Here is a 23,320-nt window from a genome sequence, read left to right as displayed (position 1 = left end):
GAAAACACGATGTTCTAAATTTAAATCGGAACGAGCCGATAAGAACTGTTTATAAATTATTATAGATTCCAGAAAACATAAATATCGAACGCGTATGCTAATTGGACGCTATTAAATGTCCCGAGGTTGTGTCAAAGATAACTCCTGCTTCCATTTCTCTGCTATACGTCAGTCCAACACTCTTCATAATTTTCATTCGTTCATTATACATTCCCGATTGTTATCGGACACGGCAACTGTTATTCTGTTCACACGTATCCACTACAGACTATCGCGAGATTCTTAGAAATTCATTTGTCAATGTCCGTGCCGGAGAAATGAATCCGCACGCGCGCGATAATGACAATGAAAAGTGTGCATCGGAATCCGCGCATCGGACAGATGCAACGCGTCGGTCTATCGGCATCGTTGCGTCGCGGTTCGCTGATTTTCCCGGCCGAATAATTTAATTTCCGAAAGATTTTGCATAAATTGCATCGATACCGCGATTCGATGCAATCGCATGTAACGAGCAGACACTCGCAGGTGTCCTTAATTACCGTGGACGATGCAAACGTGAAACGCGTAACAAATATAATTCCATTATTCTCGGAAGACTCGAGCTCCTCCTGTGCGCACGGCATCGAGATCAACGGCGTGCAATAAATTAAGGTCTGTGGAAAAACAAATGTCTTCAACGAAGAGGAAACTTTGAAACGGAAAGCACAAGTTACGCGTGTTCCAAAGTGTGAAACGTTTGCTAAATACGAGCTGTTCCGTTCAGCGAGAATACTAACTCGGGAATTATGCTCCTCGTAACCGAGCGGAGTCTCTCGACAACCGTAGCCGCGGTTTTTAGCCGCAGTTTTCGCCCTTATCCTAATTGCGTTTCTTCGAACGCTCGAATTTCCCGTCTCCCGCAGAATCGGCACTTATCGCGACCTCTAATTAGACGCAGCCCAATTAACTGCACTCGCAGGACTGCGTCGGAGTGACTGCGTTCGTCCGTGGCTCGTGTGCGCCGCGGCGTGTATCATTTTATCTAATTATCAGGGGCACGTTGCGAGGGCTTAAGTGCGCGTAGCTGTTGCTATAACGATACGTTTTCGCGAGCCACCCGTTTCGCTGGTGCGTGCCGCTGATCGCGTGCAATTACACGTTTAAATAATTAAAAAGCGAACAGAAGATTCCAAAGCACCGAGCCAGCGATAGAGATCTCGTTCCGTGGTCGAAATTACTTCATTAGCCGTTCTTTTGTTCCCTAGTGAATGAAGCATTCTTGAAAAGTTCCTCCATTCATCGGACCAGCTATTCTAATTAGACTTGCTTGAATTTTTCGAGTTAATAAATTACTGAAGTTATCGGCCACGCTCTGTCCAAAAGACGCGTACAAATAATCGGATCCCGCGTTAGGAAAAATATTCTCCGAATGTTAAATGTATCAAGCGACGCTTTGGACGCGTGATTTTTATTCGCAGATCACCGCGAGACGATAATTATTCCGAATAACGCAAAAAACATCTCAGCTGCTCTAGAGACCAATTAAGAATCATCCGTAAGCTGCGTGACGGCTAAAATATCACAGTCCATGACGATTCTTATTTTATAAAGGCTGTTTCTCGCCGATTCGACGTCCATTCTAGAAACTCGGATCGGCGGCGTGTGCACGCGCGAAAATGAATTCGTGATAGGCGATATAACTCGCGAGAGCGTGCATTAAGGTCGATCTTAATTAGCGGCAATTTAATTAGGATCGCCAGCGTGACGGTTAGCAATGGGCCAGGTCTAAGTCGGAGGTAAGAAAATGTCGGCGTGTGTGTTATTAAGGCGGGCAGCCTTCCTCATCGTCACGGAAGTTAATCCTGCTGCATTCTCCTCTATTCCGCGGATGCAGTTTCAGAAAAATATCGGAGTCCTCTTTCGCTTTACGTTACGTTCGTCCAATATCGATCATTTGCAGTCGAGTGGCATTATCTGATTTGTCTGTATTCGATAAATCGTCTATCTTCTATAAGCATACACGCTCACATGTATCATATAAAGACAATCGTGTCAAATAAAAATACTATACGCTGAAACAAATGTCTTTGTTTTAGTATTGAAATAGTCTCGAGCGCAAAGTGTTTACGCCATTTAGAACGCATTATTTTACACAATAAATGACAGACACATCGCAGCGGATCAAACTAAATACGAAAAATTAAATAACGTTTAAACATCGAAAGGATTAAAATGGGTGTTCGCAAGTTTTGGAACGGAAAAATCGGCGAGCATCGCCACAGATGATTCCGGCGGGCCGAAAAGACGCGTTCCAATCGGCGAACAATGCAATTCCGAATAAACGGCGATGCCTATTTATAAGATGGCCTGACAGGACGCGTTACGGTACAGAGGGCCAGAGAGGATGCGGTTCAAACGTGCACTTCTGGTTCGCCCGTTCGACCTTCCTTCCTTTCAACCCTCTCTCCTCCCCCGGCCGGCGCGGCGCTCCCTCTTGCAAGTTCCTTCAGGGTCTCTCCTCCGTAGGGAATGAATAGCGTGCGTTCACGGTAAGGCGCTCCCCTTAATGGTGGCACACGCCGTTACCACCGCGAGAAAAGAGGAGAAAAGGCAGCCGGTCGGTCGGTCGGTCGGTCTCTCTGTCGCCGCTGCCGCTGCAGTTGCAGTTGCAGTTGCAGCGGCCGCAGCGGTGGCGCGCGGCTCTACTTACAATAATTAACATGATTGCCATTATACGTGCGCGCCGGCGTGCGTTCTAATGGCCAGCCGACGACCACCGTTGCGAGACCCTGCCCCCGGTGGAAACACGCGTTCAGGATGCGACCGCGGCGACCCTAAGCAATCAAATCGGTACGAAATGATCGGCCAACGGGATTTTTTGTCTGCGGTCACCCTGCCCCCCTGCCTCGGCTTTTTCGACGTCGGCCACCTCGAGCAGCGTAATTCGCTCGCATGTTACAGTCGATTCTCTCTCATTTTCCTTCAGCTTTTGACCATGTTTTTATAATCGTTGACAACTATAAAAACGAGCCGCGAGGCTCGAACAATCGTGTCTCCTCTTCCCAAATTGTCCATTTTATCGGCAAAAAATACAGCCGCCTTCCTCTTGCTTCTAACGCTGGGAATTACGCGAATCGACGCAGATCCGCGAGCGTCACCGCGCTCGCTCCGCGATGGCACGTATATGGGTCACGACGATTTTAGATAAAAAAATTAACGAGTCTCGCGCAGTTGAAGATAACGAGGTCGCGAGCGTAATTAGTCTCTGCAAGACATTTCGAAATTACTGGGATAAGATTGGACGGTTCCGGCAAGGCAGCTGGCTCGCGGTCATCTTGGAAAAGGTGCTGCGGGAATTTTCGTGGTCGGATTACGGATTAAGTGGACTCGACGATTAACTCTTCGTATTCTGGTTTCTTCGATTCGATCGGAGAAATTTCTCTCGATAGACTGTAGCAGGAGGGAAATCGAAGACGCGTTGTTCTTTAAAAAAAAAAAAATGATAGAAATTCGAACGTCTCTGAAACTATTATAAAATTTTTTTGATGATCAAGTCTATTACAGTTTCGAAGATCGAATCTTCCTCTTTACAAAGATCACTCAAACTTTGACGCAGGATTTTTTTGTAGTCGTTTTATCGCACAGAAATTAGGACCCCGTTTGATCGTGCAGAATCCTTGCATTCTTACAAAGTTGGCCAATCGGAAGCAACGCGTGTCGATCATTTTTATCGGTCGTACGTTTGATGCCGAATAAATCGTGGAGACGTCGCCGATGCGCGACGATAAAGAGAGAAAATACCGTGTTCGCAAAGGGACCGAGCGTTGGCGAGACTGCGAGGTAGGTCTCGTCTCTCGCAGCATCTGCGTTTAGCTATCCTTCAGCCGGCGCGGCTCGGCGCGGCGTAGCGCGTCCGGTGTATCTAGAAATTAACATTTTTCGCGTCTGAAATATGCCCACGCGATTCCATGAAATCCGACGCGGGTCTCAAGTTGCCGGCGGTTGCGGAGGCCTGTTAATCTCCGGGCTCCCTTATCTATCCCGATGCCGCGAGCGGTGCCGCGAGCGGTGCAGCGAGCGGTGCAACGTCCACCAGGAAGCCGGATGGTGGCCGGCGAAGGGGGAGGGTGCCAGATAGCGGTTATCCGTCCCTGAAGTAGGTGTATCGGCGAACACATGGTCGAGAGAGGTTGGCAGACACGAGCCATTACCGTGGTGGCCGAAGGTAGCGAGGTAGCGAGTCGGACGGTAATGGTCATTACGAGCACGCTCCGCTGATTGTGCGCCGCCACGGGACCGAGGCGGAGAGGGCATCATCGTCGACCCGGAGACCCGCTCTCTTCGTTTCTTCAACACCGGCGCGGCACGGCGCGGCGCGGCGTCGGCGTCGGCGAACGGTGTAGCACTGGTATAAGCCGCCGCTCGTGCTCGAATATTCTTTTATTAAGCTAGGCGCTGCCCGCGTCGGACTAGTTCGTTAGCTAATTTAATGCCGGCCACTGAAAGCTCGCCGCTCGCCGCTAGCCGCTGGCCGCTCGCGCGGCTCGCCGACGCCGTCGCCGCCAGCGGCCTTATATCACTTTAATCGGCCAACCACCAAACGATGAACCTCGACCCCTTTCCTCGGCTACGACAGAGCAGGCCTTCTTCTGCTCGGCGCTATCGGAATATTAACCCGGCGCGAGTGGGGTCAGGTATCTCGCAGACAGACATTTTCAAAGCGGTTTCTGCCAATCTCCGAGGAAATTATATCCATTGTTCTTATTTAAGATCGAGAGATCGATGGCGTTCGGTTAATGCGGGAGCTGCGAAAGAATGCGAGCCTCGTTAGAACGAGTTAGACGACTCGTAAATGCACGCTGCTCGCGTCAGCGCGGAAAGGACTCGACTTTGGCGAAGAACCAAACGCCTTCCATGTTCCACGAACCCATCATTTTCCACGGCATCCCCGATCTTCCGGCTCGGCAGATCGCGGTAGCAATCACCGATACGGGACAAAAACCGTGGCCAGAAGCAGCGGTGTCCATTGGAAATCGGTCGTAGCGCTCGCGCCGGAAGCGCGGCACGGCAGAAAACGACCTCGCGTGGCGTCCAAGATCAGGCATTCCTGCTTAGACCCCCGTAGAGTCCCTTGGGCGCAGGTGGTGTGGCGTGTATTCTAAGCAAAGTCTCGGCGAGCGGCCGGCCAAAGTAGAAGGGAGCACCGGCCTCGGTAATTACGGGCCAATATGCGATCGGGCGCTATGCACGGGGCTTAAAGCCGCGGAAGCCGCGGCTGATCACGAGATAGGCGTATTATGGATACCGGGTTCGAATACGCGAACCACCTCCTCGGACCTTCTCGGACCTCCTCGGACCTCCTCGGACCTCCTCGAACCTCCTGCGTCCTCCTCGGTCCTCCTCCTGCCTCGGCGCGGCTCGGCACGGCGCGGCGCGGCGCGGCGGACCGAATGATTAATACGCTCCCGGGTGCTCGTAACACCTGATCTGTCCCGGGCTGAAATTACCCTGCGCTTCGATACCCGGGTGCTTCCTCGTGGTATGCGCTCGCTCGAGAGGACACCCGGAAGATCGGACGAGAGATCGACCTCCGATCGTTGAACCCTGAAAGGTCGATCGGCTGGAGCTTTCAAAGCGACCACGACTACGGCCTCCTTCTCTTCTCCCCCTTTTCTCTCTCTCTCCTCTCTTCCTGCTTCTTCGACTCCTTCTTTCTCAATCTTTCTCCCTTTTTCTCTATCCTTCTCCCTCGTTCTCTACCCTTCTCTCTGCATCTGTTTTTCTCAATCTCTCCCTCTTCCGTACACTTCCTCCTTTGTTGTTTCAAAGGTAACATTAAACAAATCCAAAGTTCCTTGAATATTTCAGTATCGTACGACGATCAAGATACTTCTAACAAGCGAATCGTTGACGCAAGAACGGATATCCCAAAACGCGGGACCATAATCGCGATACAGAAGTAATTATACAGATGTCGTAATGATCTATGCCTATCTTGTCTTACTTTTTTATATTTATTATTTTCAACTACGGCAGACTCGGTGGGAGCCTCCCAGTAATTTTGTTGGCCTACCTTATCGATATAATTTTACTATAAAGATTTACGGCCTCCGTCTAACACCCTTTCAATTATTTTTCGTAATCCTCTCTTTTCTCTATCTTTCTCTTTTCTCTCTCTCTCTCTCTCTCTCTCTATCCCACTCTGCTCTTTATCTTCCTCTCTTTATCTTCACTCTTCCCGCGTTCCCACTATTTCTCTCCTTTCATGCATCCTTCCCTTTCTCTTTGTATTACGTTCTTTTTATCCGTCCTTCTCTCTCTCTCTCTCTATCTCTATCTCTCTCTCTCTCTCTCTCTCTCTCTCTCTTTCCCTTTCCGTACGTACGTTCAGCCCACGACGCAACCAGTCCCTGTGTTCGTCCCGTGGACCGTGATAATGGGTTCAGGGATCGTTCCAGCGCGGCCCGTTCATGCGGATTCATGACGCTGCATGTGTTTTGTGGACGGATCGCGGCGATTATTGCGCGAGACCGCAATGATTGCTAAATAATTGAGCCCGTTGCCGACGTCACGCCGCCGCCGCCGCCGCCGCCGCGTTCGTGATATCGTGTCGTTAAATGGTCGTGTTTTGTTGCGATCGCGAGAACATCGCGAAACCGGCCGCGGCGAGATGAGCGGAACATCTGACACGCGTCGTTACATTGTTTTACTTCCAATGAGAATTGAATGGATGCTGGGAGCCAGGCTTCCTTCTCTGCTCGGCTGGGATTTCGAGACGCTTTGTTTCGACGATTGTCGGTAGCCATTGTAAGCCATAGATGTTATAAGTTTCAGTTATCTCGTATTTATCGATTGCTCGTCGCAACGTTTTCTGGAAAGGTGACAAATTTCTGTGATTTTTTTGTGGAAAGTTAAAAATCAGTTGCTGCGATTCTTTTGATTTGTACCGTAACTGAATCAGATGTTCACGCGAAACGTTACCGAATAGGTATAATTAATAATCATAATGTATAATAAGTATCGCCTTAAGTTTGAACAAGTCTTGTCATTTTTATAAGTTATCCAGTAAAAATCTCTTACAAAAGCTGCCCACTCGAGGAGCAAAAGGACGCGTCCAATGAACACCGTAAACACTATATTCTCGCATTATCTTGAAAAAGACTGGAACGGGCGCAGCCGATATTCCGTTTATGTATTATAAATTGAAATTAGCGTTTATTTGTTAAAACAAGAAATGTAACAACGAGCGCGTAATCTCTAAGCACGTTTTTCGCGACTTTTTCATTACCATAATAGAAAGTCACGTAACCACCGTGATTGCTCCCCCCCGATAACACCGAACTGGCCGTGCTCCTTGTAAAAAAGAGGGGAAGGATAGCGTTTAAATTCATGGCTGGCAAAGTCATGCTCGCGAAGCCCGTGTGTAGTACGATTTATAATGAATAGCAAGGAACGAACGCGAACACGTTTTTAATAAACATAATTCAACGCGCGCCCGATGCGTTATCGCGTCTAAGTATATTATAAATGCCGTGATAGACAAGATAACGTTATAGCTCTTGTTATGGCCCGCGCAGAGACGAGTCCAAGGATCGTTGATTAGGGTTGAAGGGGTTCATGAATATTTTAATCCGCAGTCGGTGTTAATAATGCATATCGGCCGGGAAGTTTGCAACGGGGAATCGGATGCAATTACCAGGGAGAGGAGCCTGCAAATACAAATTTCGAAAAACGACAACTTTATGCGAAGGCGAGCGCGGAATCTCTCCGATATTCTTGGCTGATAATCGACCGTGTTAAAAGGCACGGTTTACGTTTGGTTCGTCGGGATTATCGTTGCAGCCGCTTTTAGATCGCAAACGAAGATGGATCACCTTGAAGTTAATTGTATCTACGGTTTTATACGGTGTGCTACGATATGCTTTGTTCATAGACGAATGTGATTTATTTCTTGCGTTGGTCTTCCACGAATCCGAAGAAACGTGTTGCGAAAAAATAATCTGCGAGGTTAGACTGAATTATTGTTACGAGATCAACGACGATGCTGAGGAAATCGACGCGAATGGACATCGATATTCGTCGATCAAAAAATAGTTTTATTCCGTTTCATTCCGATAAATTTTGTAAAAACAAGAAAAAAATGTAGATACTTCGATATCAACGAGTCTCAACTTCGACGGATTAAAAGTGCAACAGGCATTGTATTTTACACGAAAAACGAAATCCAAGGTATCCAGATGATCCCTCGTCGTACACGCTTCATGCACGTACGAAACACCAGCAAGCAATTTCTCGTCATTCAGAGTTAATCAACATCAACATCTCGATTCCATTATTAAGAGACTCGGTCAATAAGCAACTAACTCCTCCCCTTTTAACTTCCCTCCCTGCGAGAGATATTTAGTCGTATCCGAGCTGCGAAACTGCTGCTGCATCGTCCTTAATGCACGACAACTTTCAAGTCATTTGCATAAGCCTGTCGTGTTTTACACTGTATTATTAATCACGCAACGTCCCGTCGCAAGAAGACCGTCCAAAATTCGAAACGCGCGTTGTAATACGATTTTTATGAGCAAAAACCGGGTAACCGGTACGAAGTTCGTGAATAAAAGAAAGAACAGAACAAAAAAAAAATTGGTATTTGCGTACGGGGAAAGTACATACGTGTACCCAGCGGTTCGGTAAGTCGTTAAGAGGTGCGAAGCATTAGAAAATGGGCGGGAAGAGATTATTGATGAGTACCGCGACGGAAGCAACCTTCAGCATTTACGTTCAGAAGATGCCAAGAACGAGCTACTCGACGTTCGACTGAAATCTTTCTTGAACCTAATGATCCGTGGCCTTGCCCTCTGCGTCCTAATTTTGCATTAATGCCTCGGTTTTGCTATCTACTCGTAACCGAGGCGTTTGATCATCCTGATTCGTAGGTTTTCTTTAAGCAAAATCGCGTATTTAAACTTTATACATCCATTGAAAGCAATTTATTCAGCTGGAAAAATTGTATATTCGATATTTGTAATCATTTTTATGGTTCGCTATGGGGCAAATTCTCTCTAATTGCCGCTCAGCTTGCACACTAAAATGGACAATCTGGGAATAGGAGATACGATTACTCGAGACTCGCGGCTCGTTTTCATAGTCGCTGACGATCGGCGATTATTAAACCGCGAGGCTGGAACAATCTTCCCAAACTGTCCATTTTTCTTTCCAAACTGTCGATTAGGAAGAATTTACCGTATTTATCGAAAAGGTATCACAGTTCGCTCGCATAAGAGTGCTCGAAGAAGCCTGAAAGAGACGCGACTTCCAGTAGGATACCGGCTCGATACCTCGTATGGTTGTTCGAGCATCGCCTCCCATGTTCGATATCATTACTCGCATCGATTTTTTCCTCTCGTAACGTCATCAGGCATTGCCTACACGTAGGTATAGCTCACGGGTGCGCAATGACAATACACAGCTTGCAGTGGCGGCAGCGGCGGCGGCTGCGGCGGCGATGTGTGTGCATCGGTATGCGCGGAGCGGTTTCAGGTCCGCGTGCTCACAAAGAAAATCGAAAGTAAGCCGACGGCAAAGAGAGGCGGCTCCGTTGTGAACGCGGCCACGTTACTGTATGCAAAGCAGTTTACGGGTAAACCATCCCACGTATGCACTCCCGTAAGTATCACGAGTTTATTCGTCCGCGGCTACGGCGCGCTCAAGGGTAAACAGTAGCCGGCGAACGGGGTGGTTTTATTGGCCGATCCCGTCACAAAGGATCCCAGTCGGCGAGCCGACGTCGAGACTCTGGAACGGGGAATAAACGAGGAAACGCGGCTATGAATGGGACTGCCGATCCGTGGATCAACTTCCTCCGTCCGGATCCTTTGACGAACTTCGCGGGATCCGAAGCAATCTAAACTAAGGGCACGTTGCAAGATGCGGAAGCTGCGCACCCATTTACATCATGTTCTTAATAGATTCTAATCGGTTAAAAAAGGCGTGGTAATTCGTTTATTCTTCGCACGTTCTCGTTGTTTCGTATTCGATGTACAGTAAGTTCTCCCTAATTTTCCTTCAGCTTGCGAGCAAAAATGGACAATTTGCACCTCGTTTTTACAATCGTCGACGATCGGCGACTATAAAGGTGAGCCGCATGGCTCGAGTAATTGCATTTCCAGTTCCCAAAGTGTCCAATTTTGTTTGCAAGCTGAAGGAAAATTCGGGAGAATTTATCGTACCGACTGTGTATATCGGTACACTGTATATCGGGGAAGTTTATGTGAATCTACAAGTTTATTGTCGCGTCGCTCTTATTTAGCAGTGGCATTCGTTACGGTCGAAACAATCCGCACTGTTCGGAGGAAGTAATGTAATTTCGGTGGACGCGCGTAACCCGGAAACAGACAGAACTCGCGGTGAATCCCGGAGCCAGACCCCCAACAATGCCGGCGCACAGAGCTGCCGAGCAGCGCCGACGAAAGTTAAATTACCCCGGACAGGCTGTAAATATTATCGGTAACATCGTAACAGGCTCGACTGCAGGCGTCGTTTAGACCGCGTGCACCAGGAAACGGTGCTCGGAGCCTCGGCGAAACACTCGCGTGGGCAACATTGTTCGAACGATCAACAATCGGCCGGCTACCGAAAATAAAACCGTGAATTTAGCGTACTCGGAGGATGCTCGGCTAATTCCGGAGTGGCGTCGTTTACGCGCATTAAGCCGGGCGGTTAAGGCGAGAGCGCGGTCCGTCGCGAGACGCGAGACGCGGAGATGCGGAGATGCAGAGATGCAAGCACGTGCATAACCGCATGCAGGCCGGGCCACGCGCGTGTGCGTGCGATCGGAACGGAGGTAGCGCACACTTTGCAGTCCAGATTGTGAGATTTCATTCTCTGAACCTGCAATTTGCGAAATTGACGGGGCAATTTGTTTACCGGTAATTGCGATACAATCCGGCACGGTGCTCGTTACAAGTGACTAGAATCGGCGTTGCCGCGCGAAGAGCTTATATCGAGGTAGCAACGAGTTTAAAGAGTGGGGGCAGGATCGTTTTACCGGTGGCACGCGTGTAAAATTTCCCGTCTACAAGAACGTCCCGCGATTTACCGTTACCGTTACAGTTCTCTGAACTTAATTTCGGCGGTCTCGCGTCCCGGCTACCAACCTGACAGTTCTTATCCTGCCCCCTGCCCCCTGCCCCTCGAAGTTCTCCCCCCTCGATCGGCCCTAAACGTCAGCTCGACTTAATAGAATGCAACGAGCAGATAATGGACTGCGCGCGGAATTGCCGGACAACGAGCGCGGACGCGTATTTTCGTTCGCGTACGCGATCTCCTATTTACTAGCTTCGAGGAAACGGGAGGAACTTTGCTGTCAGGCGTAAAATGGATGGACGAGCGTGGACACGGTGTTATTGGTAATTTCCTCTTTCATGAATATTTTAGAATAACTTGGAGTTATTGGCTTCGAAAGCTCGAATTTCAATGGTAGTCGTTACGATTCTCATTTAATAATCACCTGTCCGACGGATACACCACGGAAAGTTCATCATTTCTTATCCGAAGCGTCGCGGCGAGAAATGCAGAAAATATAATTGAATTCGTGTACGCTGGATATCGAATCGTTCGATTTATTCGCGACGGAAACGGCGTTTAAATTTACGATTGTCCCCGATACCACAAAGTGGCGTAAGGTCTCCAATTAAATTTTATAGCGCAATTACGGTATACACCATATACATCATAAAATTTCAAAGTAGCTAGTTTTATTATTCCATATTTCATTAAAAAGCCGTTCGCGCGAACGCCGTAAGTGTATCTCTAACGATATTTCGTCACGATCCAACGGGAGTGTTGCTGTCAGAACGTAAGAAATCTGTTACACTTCGCTGGTATTAATGGTGGTGAATGTCTGGAAAAACTACGGAGTAATTATAAGAATAGATGAGAACCGATTAAAAAATGCTACGGTAGATTTGCATAAAGCGATAAACTTTTTGAAAAATTTGTCCCGGACGCGTAACGCGTTTCTAACGATACGACCGCCAACATTCTCTCTCTGATCGATGACGCAACACCGGCCAGAAACCTTTCAGTGTTCACGTAACATTGGTTCTTTTCATTTTTGGCCATTTGGCAAGCATTGTGATGCGATAATACAGCAAATTCTCCCTAATTTTCCTACGATTTGCAAACAGAAATGGACAATTTTGGAAGAGAAGATACGATTATTCGAACAATCTTGCACCTCGTTTTTATAATCGTTGACAACCGGCGACTATAAAAATGAGTCTCAAGGCAGGAATAATCGTATCTCCTCTTTCCAAATTTGTTTAAAAACTGAAGGAAAATTGTGGAGAATCTCCTGTATCACCAAAATGGCGATATCGAAGCACCCACCCCAGGGAAGCCATCGCGATACCGATGGAACACGAACCGCGAATAAATGTCTAGCACGTCGTTCTCTCAAAAAAATCACATGTAACAATATCTTAGCCTAATTCGCGGTCGGCGAATCTCTTTCCGAAGAGCTCCTCGAGCTCATGCGACCATGGTCCGCAGTCGCCCTATAGAACCGCCCACGCCCGCGCAACAAGTACATCCGAATAGCGTGGAGTCCGAGGGCCGTCGTAGTCGCAGTCGCGTCGCTCTCGGTTGGCTATCGAAGCATCGACACGCGGCGTATCATCGCGGAGAGGAAATCGTAGTTAGCGACGATATACCGGTTTGCATAGCAACCTGTGCGCCGATGAAACGTCACCGTCCGAGCGCGAGCGGTCTCGGCCGGTCGGCGATCTCGCGGCGTCGGTCGTCGGTCGCGTCGGTCGCGTCGGTCGTCGGCGGACGGCCGTCGTCGGTCGGCGGTCCCGCGAGTTCCTGCTTCGTGTTCACGAAGAGGATCAAAGCAGAAGAATGCCGGCCGTGGCCGGGCGATCGTTCTCTGGCCGGGGTCATCGTCGAAGTCATCGATCAACCTCGGTCCCGGGGTCACTCCGCGACCCGGCAGCAGCTGTTCAGTCGGCACGGTCAGTCATCGATCTACGGATCCCGCCGTAGATCACTCGCCTCGATATACCTACCCACCGCAACGGTTCCGAGCCTCCGTGGCTCCGGCTCACGGGCTCCTCGGCTCACGGCTCACGGCTCTCTCGGCTCACGGATTACACGTGCGTGCCGGCACGTGTACGTGAGCGGCCCGGACGCGGCCCGAGCGCTGCCCGGACGCGGCCCGGACGCGGCCCGACGCCGAAACACGCGGGACGAAAATCGCGCGGCCATTATTTATGCGCTCGTAATCTGTCATAACCGGAGGCCCCCTTATGCAACCTGACAATATCGTTACGGTCTAACGGAAACGCCTACCGGCTCTCTCTTTCCCTTCGCGAACGCGACGACAGTTATCGGCCTCTGAATCTGTCGGCGAAAAATCCTCTCCCTCTCTCTCTTTCTCTTTTGCTCGCTCGCTCTTTCTCTACTCTCTCCGGTGTCTACCTCCCTTCGCGCCGCGTCTAATGGCTTGATGATACCTTCTGTTTCGCGATCATTAGCCGTTGCGCGCCGAGGATGGGTATTAGCTCCTGCTCCTGGCAAACCGATCCGATTTTCTCCTCGAATCCGAACGCCGTTTGTGGAGCACGCTCGGATCCCATTGGCACCGTCACGGAAAATTGTTACCTTTCCGTTGGCTTTCGACGAGCGCGAGCAGCACGGATCCGAAACGATCTTCTTATCCGATAAACAGCGTGCTCGAGTATTTCGGCCGATTTATCATAGATCCGGGTAGTTTTTCGTTATCCGAACGCGTAGCGGGGGGAAAGGGGCAGCAAGTTTTCGAGCCTTATCGAGCCGCCCGGATCATTTATCTGCCGCACGAATCCGACCGGTCGATATATTTTGAATTAACACGTCCCGCTCTGTCGGAAAAGTCCCCGCGCGCGCCGTGATTTATCGATCTCTACGGCATAGTCCGCGAGCCTGGGCGGGGGTAAATTGCAGAGTTCGGTGGAAAAATCGAGAGTTTCGCGGCTGAGTCAGCGATCAGGCGTTCATTGTGTCCACTTTCGTGCAGGAGGCCGATGTGTTCTTTTCCAAGCGGCGAGGAAGTGAGTCGGTTGATCGATTCGACCGAGTGGGGGTTGTACCAGGATCTTTCGTTTGGCCGGATAACTGGCGTTGATCGATTATCCTATCCGAATAGATTACTATTTAGGAACGTACCCGAGATGTCTGGTAATTCGAATCGCTATCATTTATAGGCCAACTGGACCGGCAAGCCGTAATGCCGGCGCATTTTTATTGTACGCGTAAGCAGAATATAATATGGAAAGTTAAACGCGCGCTGTCACGAACGCGATCTAGGCAGACTTTCGCCGGCAAATTTATATTCGTTCGTTCGAGGAGAAGCGATGGGGCATTGTCGCGGGGCCGGCTAACGAACGCGCGGTTCAGGGGACGCGAGAAAGTCGTGAATCGATCATACGTGGATCCTCGATCGCGTAGAATTTTATTCGACGATGTTCAAGTTCGTCTCTCGAAGATACATTCCCCGAGTCTAGAACGCGAGCGACGGTATAGAATTTCGACGAACCGGGGAAATCGAGCGCTGAAGAGATTCTTAAAATGTCGTGCTCTCCGAAGAAGCAAATCAATTTGGAAAAATTTGCTCGGCCCTTTTCTCGCAAGCGTCGAAAATCCGCTTCGTTCCCCTACGGTTTTCCTGCGCGACTCGAAGCGAGCAACCTCCGCGAAATTTTTCTGAAGGAATTCGCGGGTCCTTGGACTCGTAAAAGTAATCCTTCGGAGACGCGACAGGGTTCTCGTGAAATTTCAACCGGGTTTTATAATCCGAGTGCCGAAACGCGAGGGGCTAATAAACGCGAACCGTGTCTCGTGGGTACTTTTATAACAGTCGATTGTAAAGACGTAAAAATGCAACGCGCCGGGAATACTGACCGCTGTATCTCGGCCGTTTATCAGAAACTCTCGCGGCAATCGTTTAACTCCATTATAAAACCATCTGTTTCGCGCCGTCAAAATCCACGGCCGGACACACGTGGAAGGTTCGACGACCAGAATTTTTAACCCCTTCATTAGCTACCGCCGCTCGAAATAAAACGTTTAACGTCTTGGCCGGCTATTTTTAGCCGAAGATCGAACCGAGATCCCGGCTCGAAAACCCGTTCAAGCGATGCGTTTGCCATTGTACCGTTCGACGGGGAAAATCGATCGCAAAAACGGCGATCGAACGTGGCGGAACAAACCGGAAGCGCTGCGCGAATAAACGCGTTCGAGAAATTCACGAATAAAAATTACGAACGGTCCGCGATTTATATTTTCGTCGATCTGATCCGAGCCCTAAGATCCCTGCGAGCGCCGACGAAAGGAAGTCGCGAGCGTCTCGCGAAAGTTCGAGCATTCGCAGGCGTACTTCGAGCGCTGGGTGCGCAGCGATTAGCTCGCGTTAGAGCATCGGCCGCGTAATAAGCTCCGCGGCGAGCAAAGAGGTAGTCGGTGGTGTTCATAAATAACGGAAGTGGCTTGCAGAGATTCCGATCGTGCGGCGGCGTAGCAGGTACACATGCCGTTTCCCGCCGAACGCACACGGATTCCCTTTTATCCGAACCCCGCGCCGGTATTCTCTATGACGAGTCGTCGAAACGCTTCAAGCACCTCGAATTCCCCGTGGGTCTTGTTCCGGCCTCTCGACCTCGACCTCGCATGAGCGAGGAGTGCTCGTTCCAGCTGAAGGACGGGTTCCGTGGTTCCAGGAGAATTCCCGCGGAATTCCGGGACTCCTCGGCACCGGCGTCGCCGAGCCTCGAGCACCGCCGCTGATAAAAGTCCTTTCTAATCACCGATCGTGTAGATAATGTTCTACAACGATCGCGACTTTAGGCTGCCGCGCGCGGTCACACTTTTCGCGATTTTTCCGCGCCATTTCCGGGAAACGCGGCACATGGAATTGCACGGCCGGCCGATGGAATTAGGAAGTGCCGAGGTCTCGTCGCGATGAGTTACGATAGCCGGTGGGAAACAATAACGTCGATTACGCGCGCGGCGGATATAAAATATACGCGTTGTTTTATTGCTCGACTGTGACCGTACGATAAATCGCTCGACTTTAATGGCGCTGTATTTCTTTCCGTGCGCTGTGGCCAACGAGGAATTATCGTTGAAACTGTTAGGGGTGTTGAAAGTGTTTTCCAGGGTGATAAGGCAGTTGGCGAGGTGGCCCGTTATTCGTCCGAGTATTCCTGGTCAAGCTCTCGATCCGAACGAGTAACTGCGCTACGAATTAATCAATTAATTTCAGTATACTGTCCGATATAAATTGTCGCGGTACGCGGAAGACGTTTGTTCAAAAGGATCAACAAATCCAGGACGAGAAACAGCTTTATCGACAAAAAGAAGAATTTAACGCGTATCTACGTTTACCAACAAAAAGTCTGAAGCGAGCGATTAATCTTGCCACACCCTGTATATTTCAACGACCCTTCGTCGGGACACGTTATTTGCAACGCTATTTCGCGTCGAAACGATCGATAAAATGATCGATATCGCGGAGCAGATTAGAAAACGGGATTCTCCTTTCGAGCAGAAATTCCGAAAGCTGTGTCTAATAATACGCGACGTCGACGTATCGTTGTTCGATAAAATGCGCTTCGGAATGACCACGGTGTCACCTTCGTTCATCACAGATGCTGACCGCAGGGACACAGAACCTGACAGCGGGTTTTTACGTTGAATTTCCATATAAGGGAGACGCCGAAAGGATTATATAGCCGACCCGGAGTCATCGATTCCCGAACCTCCCTTTCGAACAAGCGGATCCGCCGAGGGAATCTGGAAGAGATCGAGAACATTTTTTTGCGGTTACGCTCTTTTATGCAATCGATCCCCCACAGTCGAATAACCGGGGGAACAACGACATCGAACGTAAAATTACGTGAAAATATTCCGGGTACGTGGAATCGAAATCTACAGCGCAATTTTCGGTAATTGGGAATTCGTGACCGGAGCAAATTGTCCTCAAATATTCAAGTTCTCAGAAAAAGGGGGATGCTTTGAAAGAAACGTTCGCGGCGAACTATGCTGGACTCGATGACACAGAACGGGTCGAAGATAACGTTGAACCAAAATATCCGAGACTCTTGCAAAATCGGGATCTTCCGAAGCGATTATATTAATAAAAACTTCGTTAATTGCGGATGGCAACATTACGCGATACTATTTTTATTTCTTTTTTTCTTTCTAGCTCCAACACATTTATTTCGACGCATTTATAATTTCGTGAGATAATCTTTGATAATATTCTCAGTCTACGGACGTTAAAAAATCTCTTTGCAATTTGCAAGTTTTTCAACCGTGGACATTAACAAAACCTACAATCCTTTCTTCTTTGACGGTTCGAAATTAAGCGGAGAGTGGCACTTCCGTTTCAACTTTCTCAAAGTCTTCATTAACATACAGAAAACGCTTTCGCGTTGATTGCAATCGCGAGATTGCATCGCCTCCCCGATGGACCGTCAACAAATAAACATATGAATCCGAAGACGCGGTTCCCGAGAAGAATTAATACGACTGTTGACAGTGGCACGGTAATTTCGTTCGGGCCGCTAATGATAATTAAAAGAACGGCAATCGTGAAAGGGTTAATGTCCCCGCGCAGAGGGTTGTTGTCGATTATGCCGTACGGGTGAATACGAGGCCGTTGAGAAATGACCGCGATCCGTCAGCGAGACAATGGTTCCTCGACTGTCCGCGGCAATTGATGAGTGTGGGCAACAGACAATGATGGCATTACGCGGCTGAAATCGTGATTACGCGGTCATTTTTAGGCAGTTCTTTAATGACGTTCGGCAGAGAGAAAATTAGTACGGCGCTCGATAAGAAAACCCGTTCGGGCCAGCATTTATTTTCAGCTTTCGCAACGCTGATGAACGACTTTTTCCCACGTGCGGTTTCTATGCTTCCTTAGTTCTCGTTTTGAAACCTGTCAACGCCTCGCTACATTAAGAAGAATTACCACGAATTCCACGCCATTGCTCAACATCGCCGCGTTCAATCACCATTCGAATCTTACGACAGACGTGGGCACGTTGCTAACGCGAAGGCTGCCCTTAAAACGAATTACAGTAATGTCTCTCTAATTGACGCTCAGATTGTCCACGAAAATGGACAATTTAGGGAGAAGAGAGACGATTATTCGAGCCTTGCGGTTTATTTTTATAGTTATAAATTGTCCACAATTATAAAAACGAGCCGCAAGGCTCGAACAATCGTATCGCGTCAATTAGGGAGACATTAATGTATACAGTAATCTTGTAGCGTATGTATAACATTTACAAAAAATCGATCTACACTGGCACCCCAATCTATCAGGAAATCCATCTTACTAGTCTCAGTAACTGGTCCAAAATTTTGCTATCGACCTAGGCGGACCAGTTACTGAGACTAGTAGGATGGATTTCCGGACAGATCCAAAAATCTCGAAAATGAATTCCACTAGTCTCAGTAACTGGTCCAGAATTTTGCTATCGACCTAGGTGGACCAGTTACTGAGACTAGTAGGATGGATTTTCGGACAGATCACAAAAATCACGAATTGTCAACAGCTATAAGAACGAATTAATGCAATATATTTTAGCGAAAACAAAAACATATTCTGAAATTTCAAGATTTCTAGAATATTTTCACAGCAGCAACTTGAACTTTTAACATTTATAAGTATTTGATTTTTCCTGCGTTTTTCGTTTATCATGTATGCAATATACATATATTAATGTCAAAGCGAATAAGTAAATGTCAGTAATAAAAGTTAATTTTGTAAACTAAAACTGTCTTTTCGATCCAATATTTGGTCACATATTTCACGCCTAACGGTACACGGTCGCCTCGCGAAAAAACGCAAAACCCCATAGTTTCCAATTTCGTCAACAATCTCGCAAATTTCCAGAAGATCTACTTAGCGCCGACGAGCCTCGGAAACAGGACACCGGCTAAATCCCTTAGCCGGTCTTCCCAGCCATCGTCCACCCTGTCCAACCCTGAAAAACCCGCTTCGGTCTCTGGGCAACCTCCGTGTCTAATCCGTGGACACATTCCCAGACGTTCGCAGGCGATCTACCGTCTAAGGAGCCTCGCAATCCGGAAGGATTACAGCGTCGGCGTATATCCACATCCACGTCCACATCCACCCACCTGGCCCGGTCCGCCGCTGCGCCGCGCTGTCCCGTGAAAGCGCGTATCGCGCGGCTGTCTCCATACTTCAGGCCGCCGGCGGGCGTTAAAAGCGTGCATTAACCCGCCGCGGTGCCATGCCATATGCCATATGCCATGCCGCCGAGATCGCGCCGGCTAAGGCGGTATTAATAGGACATGTTCGGTAGCCTGGTGTCGAACGCGAGGCGATTTAAGCGTTTCAGCGGCGACTACCGCGAGTTACCTCGAAACCAGGTCGGATCGAGGCTCGAGCTGGCTACGGATAAGAGAGATTTTCTCACCGTGACTTCTCGGTATTTTCATGGGAGTCGTGTGCTATGGAAATCGGATCGGCTCGATTTTTTCAAGCGCTCTTTTCATTCAGAATTTCATTGGACGCGTGCTATAATGATAACGCTAAAGATCTGAAGAAATATAGGCTTGTTACTTTTGCGAAGCAATGTGAAATAAATCATTTCAGAGCTCGTTAGTTGGACTCAGTGCTTCATTACAGCATCGGATAATACTTGATAGTTCTACGTACAGTACACGTGTCTCTGTAAAACAGATAAACCAGTTTGTAACGACTGTAACGCTGAGCTTGCAGTATTAAGCACATCCTGATAGAATAGCCAGTGTACAACAATATCAGAGAAAAAGTAAAAATGCCCAATGCCATCAGAGAACGTTTGGACAACAATAAATAAACAGCAGAAGTTATGTCATACTTGGAAGAAACCAAATTGTTCAGCGAACTTATACAGTAATGTATTGCATACATTACGCTACATGAAACGCTGCAACTGTTATTCCACAAGTGGTCGCTAAATGCTATTAAGCAGACGCGACATTGAAGAAAAAAGTGCAGCTGTAAATATTCGAGCGACTCGAATATTCTCGGGTAACCAGAAAATTCGTTTCTCGTGCTGTTCGAGTAGCTCGCAATTTTTCGACCGGTTCGTTCGGCCAGAGCTGCTAGTCCTTGTAAAACAGGGAGCGATCCGCGCGCACCGAGAGCGGGGAACGCTCTCAAAGCGCGCGAGGCCGAAGGCGCGCTGAAAATTACGGCAGCCGGCGACGATGACTAATGAGAAATTCACGCGGCCGCTAATGTACCGTATCGTTATCACCTTCCGCGAACGGGCAAAGACCATGCCCGGCGATTTACCGGGACGGCGGGCCGCGTCGGGCTCGGAACCCCGTCGAATCGCGCGCCGGCTGAAAAAGACTCGTGGCTAGGTATCGTCTTGCAGCGGCGAGCAAAGAAACACCGATGGAACGGTTCTCCGCTCGGCTCCGCTCCGCGCCGCTCCGCACCGCGTCGGCAGCCGGCGCGGCGGCTTCTGGCAGCGGGAGCAGGAGCAACAGTGTTCGTATAAAACCGTTCCCCCAACGGGGCTCGATTATCCGCGATAGCGGCGGATAATTTAAGACGGTCATTTAGAATATTTGCGCGCGCGAGGATTATTCGGCCCGGCCGCGGCCCGACGATTATTCGGCCCCGGAACGGGCGCCCCCGACGGAGGGGTCAATTAATTATCGCGTAAATTTTGGAGGAGAGTAATGAGCCAGGGAACGGGGAACGCGCGGCGAGCGCTGGGGCTCGCGGCGATCAACCGGCAATCTCGTTTCTCTCGGTCCCTCGTGGCCCCGGCAAGGCCCGACCTGCTCCGACCAGGCCCGAGCAAGGTGGAACGTATTTAATTGCTTCCGCAGGTTGCGCAGTGATAGAAAGGGAATCGGTGCGCCGGATTTAATTTTTCGCGAACAACATTCTTTTACTCGGTTCGCTCGATTTCTCGTGGGAAGTCTCGAAATAGAGCTTTCTTATCGTAACGCTTGCTTATCGGCGACGGCTGTCGACCTGGACCGACGAGCCGGACCGATCAGCTGTCTTTCGTAAACGAAAGACACCCAAGTGTCCCATCGGTCCGTCCAATATTCGGTGATCAAGAATTTAGAAACGTAAGTATTCAGGAACCGATAAATCTATAGCGTTCGAGTCGGCGAGTGCATCGTTTATTTATTCTACTTATGAACCTTGTTGAGATAGGACGAATTAGGCTTAAGGAGAATAGCGATCGATTAGTCAGCCAGTTAAATAAAATTGTAAGAACTGGAACGGGTTTTGTCAATTTTAGAAAGTGGTCGATGGACCCAAAAATATGATACGCGTTCTCCGTAGATGGCTCTGTTAAGAACTTAAAAAATTCACACGTTTTTCATAGTTACTCGCTTCGCGTTGATCGAATTTCACGCAGCGCGAGGACTGAACCGCCATCTGTCAAGGTAATCGGAACTCGTGCGATCAATCGCAAGCTCGTGTAGAGAGTTTCCACTGGTATTGCAACGATGTAATCCAATTAGTTTTGAAACTAATAAAAACACCATAAAAACGCAATCTACAAAGTTTAACAAACTTCATTGTTGGTGGAGACGATCGAGAAGATCGTACGGAGGACTACGGAGGACTACGGTCCCACGGTTCTCCGTGGCCAGGAAAATTCCCCCACGCGATGGCGCGTGATATTACATACGCATAAATAACACCCGCTAATTAAATAAGCAAAGAAATTTCAAATCAATTTCCATGCGCTCTAGCTAAGGGAATATTCGATGGAAGTACTGGCAGGAATTACAAAGCAACGACAATGAATTATTGCTATCATCGCCGACACGAAACTTCCAGTAATTTTCCTGCAATTAATCCAGAAACTGCAACTCGTATTTGCCAACAACAGTCGTCGTCGTCGTCGTCGTAGAAATACCTTTCCCTCCGCGATTTACCGACCAATAGTTTAACGCCGTTGCTACCGGCGGTTCTCCGTCTCCGTCGAGAAAACAATTAACATCGATTAGAGAATTTTTACGCGATACGATCTCGTTCGAGGATTACCCAGGTCACGAAAGAACGATCGTGCGAAGAGTTTCGATTAATCACTCGCCGCGGGATTGTCCTGCGTTCAGCTGAATCGTTGGTACCCGGCGAACCGTGTCGTCAAAGGGCGCCAATCGAAGAATGCCGCAGCTTTTCAATGAGCCGAGGGTGTAGAGTGCAGCGTGCAACGGATAATCACGATATATTGTCCGCGATTATAGGAGAAACGGCGCGTGATCGCGAACAATTCAAATCCCTATCTCGTGTATGAACACGCGGAACCGTGTTCCCCGCATATTGCTACACGGATTTAATTAATTCGTGATCGGTAGCCCGTGCACCGCCGCGGATTCTTTATTTCTCCCACCCCGGTCCCAGCCACCTTGCAACCGTTCCTCTCGAGATTCCTTCGTCCTATACTATAAACACGGTTTAAAAGTCTTCCTCGCGGAATGCGCATTGACTCCGTGTCGCTGTTACGCAACCGTGCCGTGGATACTATACAGTCTGGAACACATTATTTCGCAAGCAGGAAGACGAGACTCGCTGATTGAAATACAACGAAGTTTTACGGTGTTCGGTCTTCGAGCAGATCACCTCGAACACAGACCGAACAACGCTCCGCGAGAAGAAAAATTCGGCGGCGTGGGAAACGGTCGATCGGTTGCCATCTTGCAGATGATTTATGGACAGCCGCCGAACGGTTCCGTGAAATGTGGAGATGAAAGCGCCGATCACAGGCTGGAATTCGATCGTTGATACAGAAATTCTTTCGTTTTTAGTTCGGGCCGAATTTTTCCGCGCCGCTCCGCGGTTATCGGTGTTTCGTAATCTCTCCAAGATAAATCGACTTTTTAAGAATTGCAACACACGGGGTTTCGTGGTGCAGGCCGTTCGGTGAAACGCTCGCCCGTAATAATTGTTGCCGAAGTGCTCGTTAACGCGAACGCTCGTTACGAACGCGTCAATTTTTCCGTCGTTCTAATTTATCTCGTCGAGAATGCACCTTGCAATTCCTAAATAAATTTAACGTTCACCGTCGTGCCGTCTTCGAACAATGAGTTATCCCGGCGCACGTTGCGAATATCGTTAGCGGACAGAAATATCCTCGCTTCGCCAAGATGTCTCGTCACCGGATCGTTACGCAAGATACAAATTATCCGCACGAATTGCAACAGGAGTCGCATATAAAGGCTTCGGCCCTGAACAGTTTTAATAAAACAACGATCCGCTTCAAACTCTCCGAAACATTTTAATTGTTCCATATATCATCTGCCCGCT

This window comes from Megalopta genalis, chromosome 4 (genome assembly GCF_051020955.1).
Source record: "Megalopta genalis isolate 19385.01 chromosome 4, iyMegGena1_principal, whole genome shotgun sequence".
In the NCBI taxonomy this organism is placed as follows: Eukaryota; Metazoa; Arthropoda; class Insecta; order Hymenoptera; family Halictidae; genus Megalopta; species Megalopta genalis.
The sequence above is the reverse complement of the archived record's forward strand: the minus strand, read 5'-3'. Positions refer to the sequence as shown.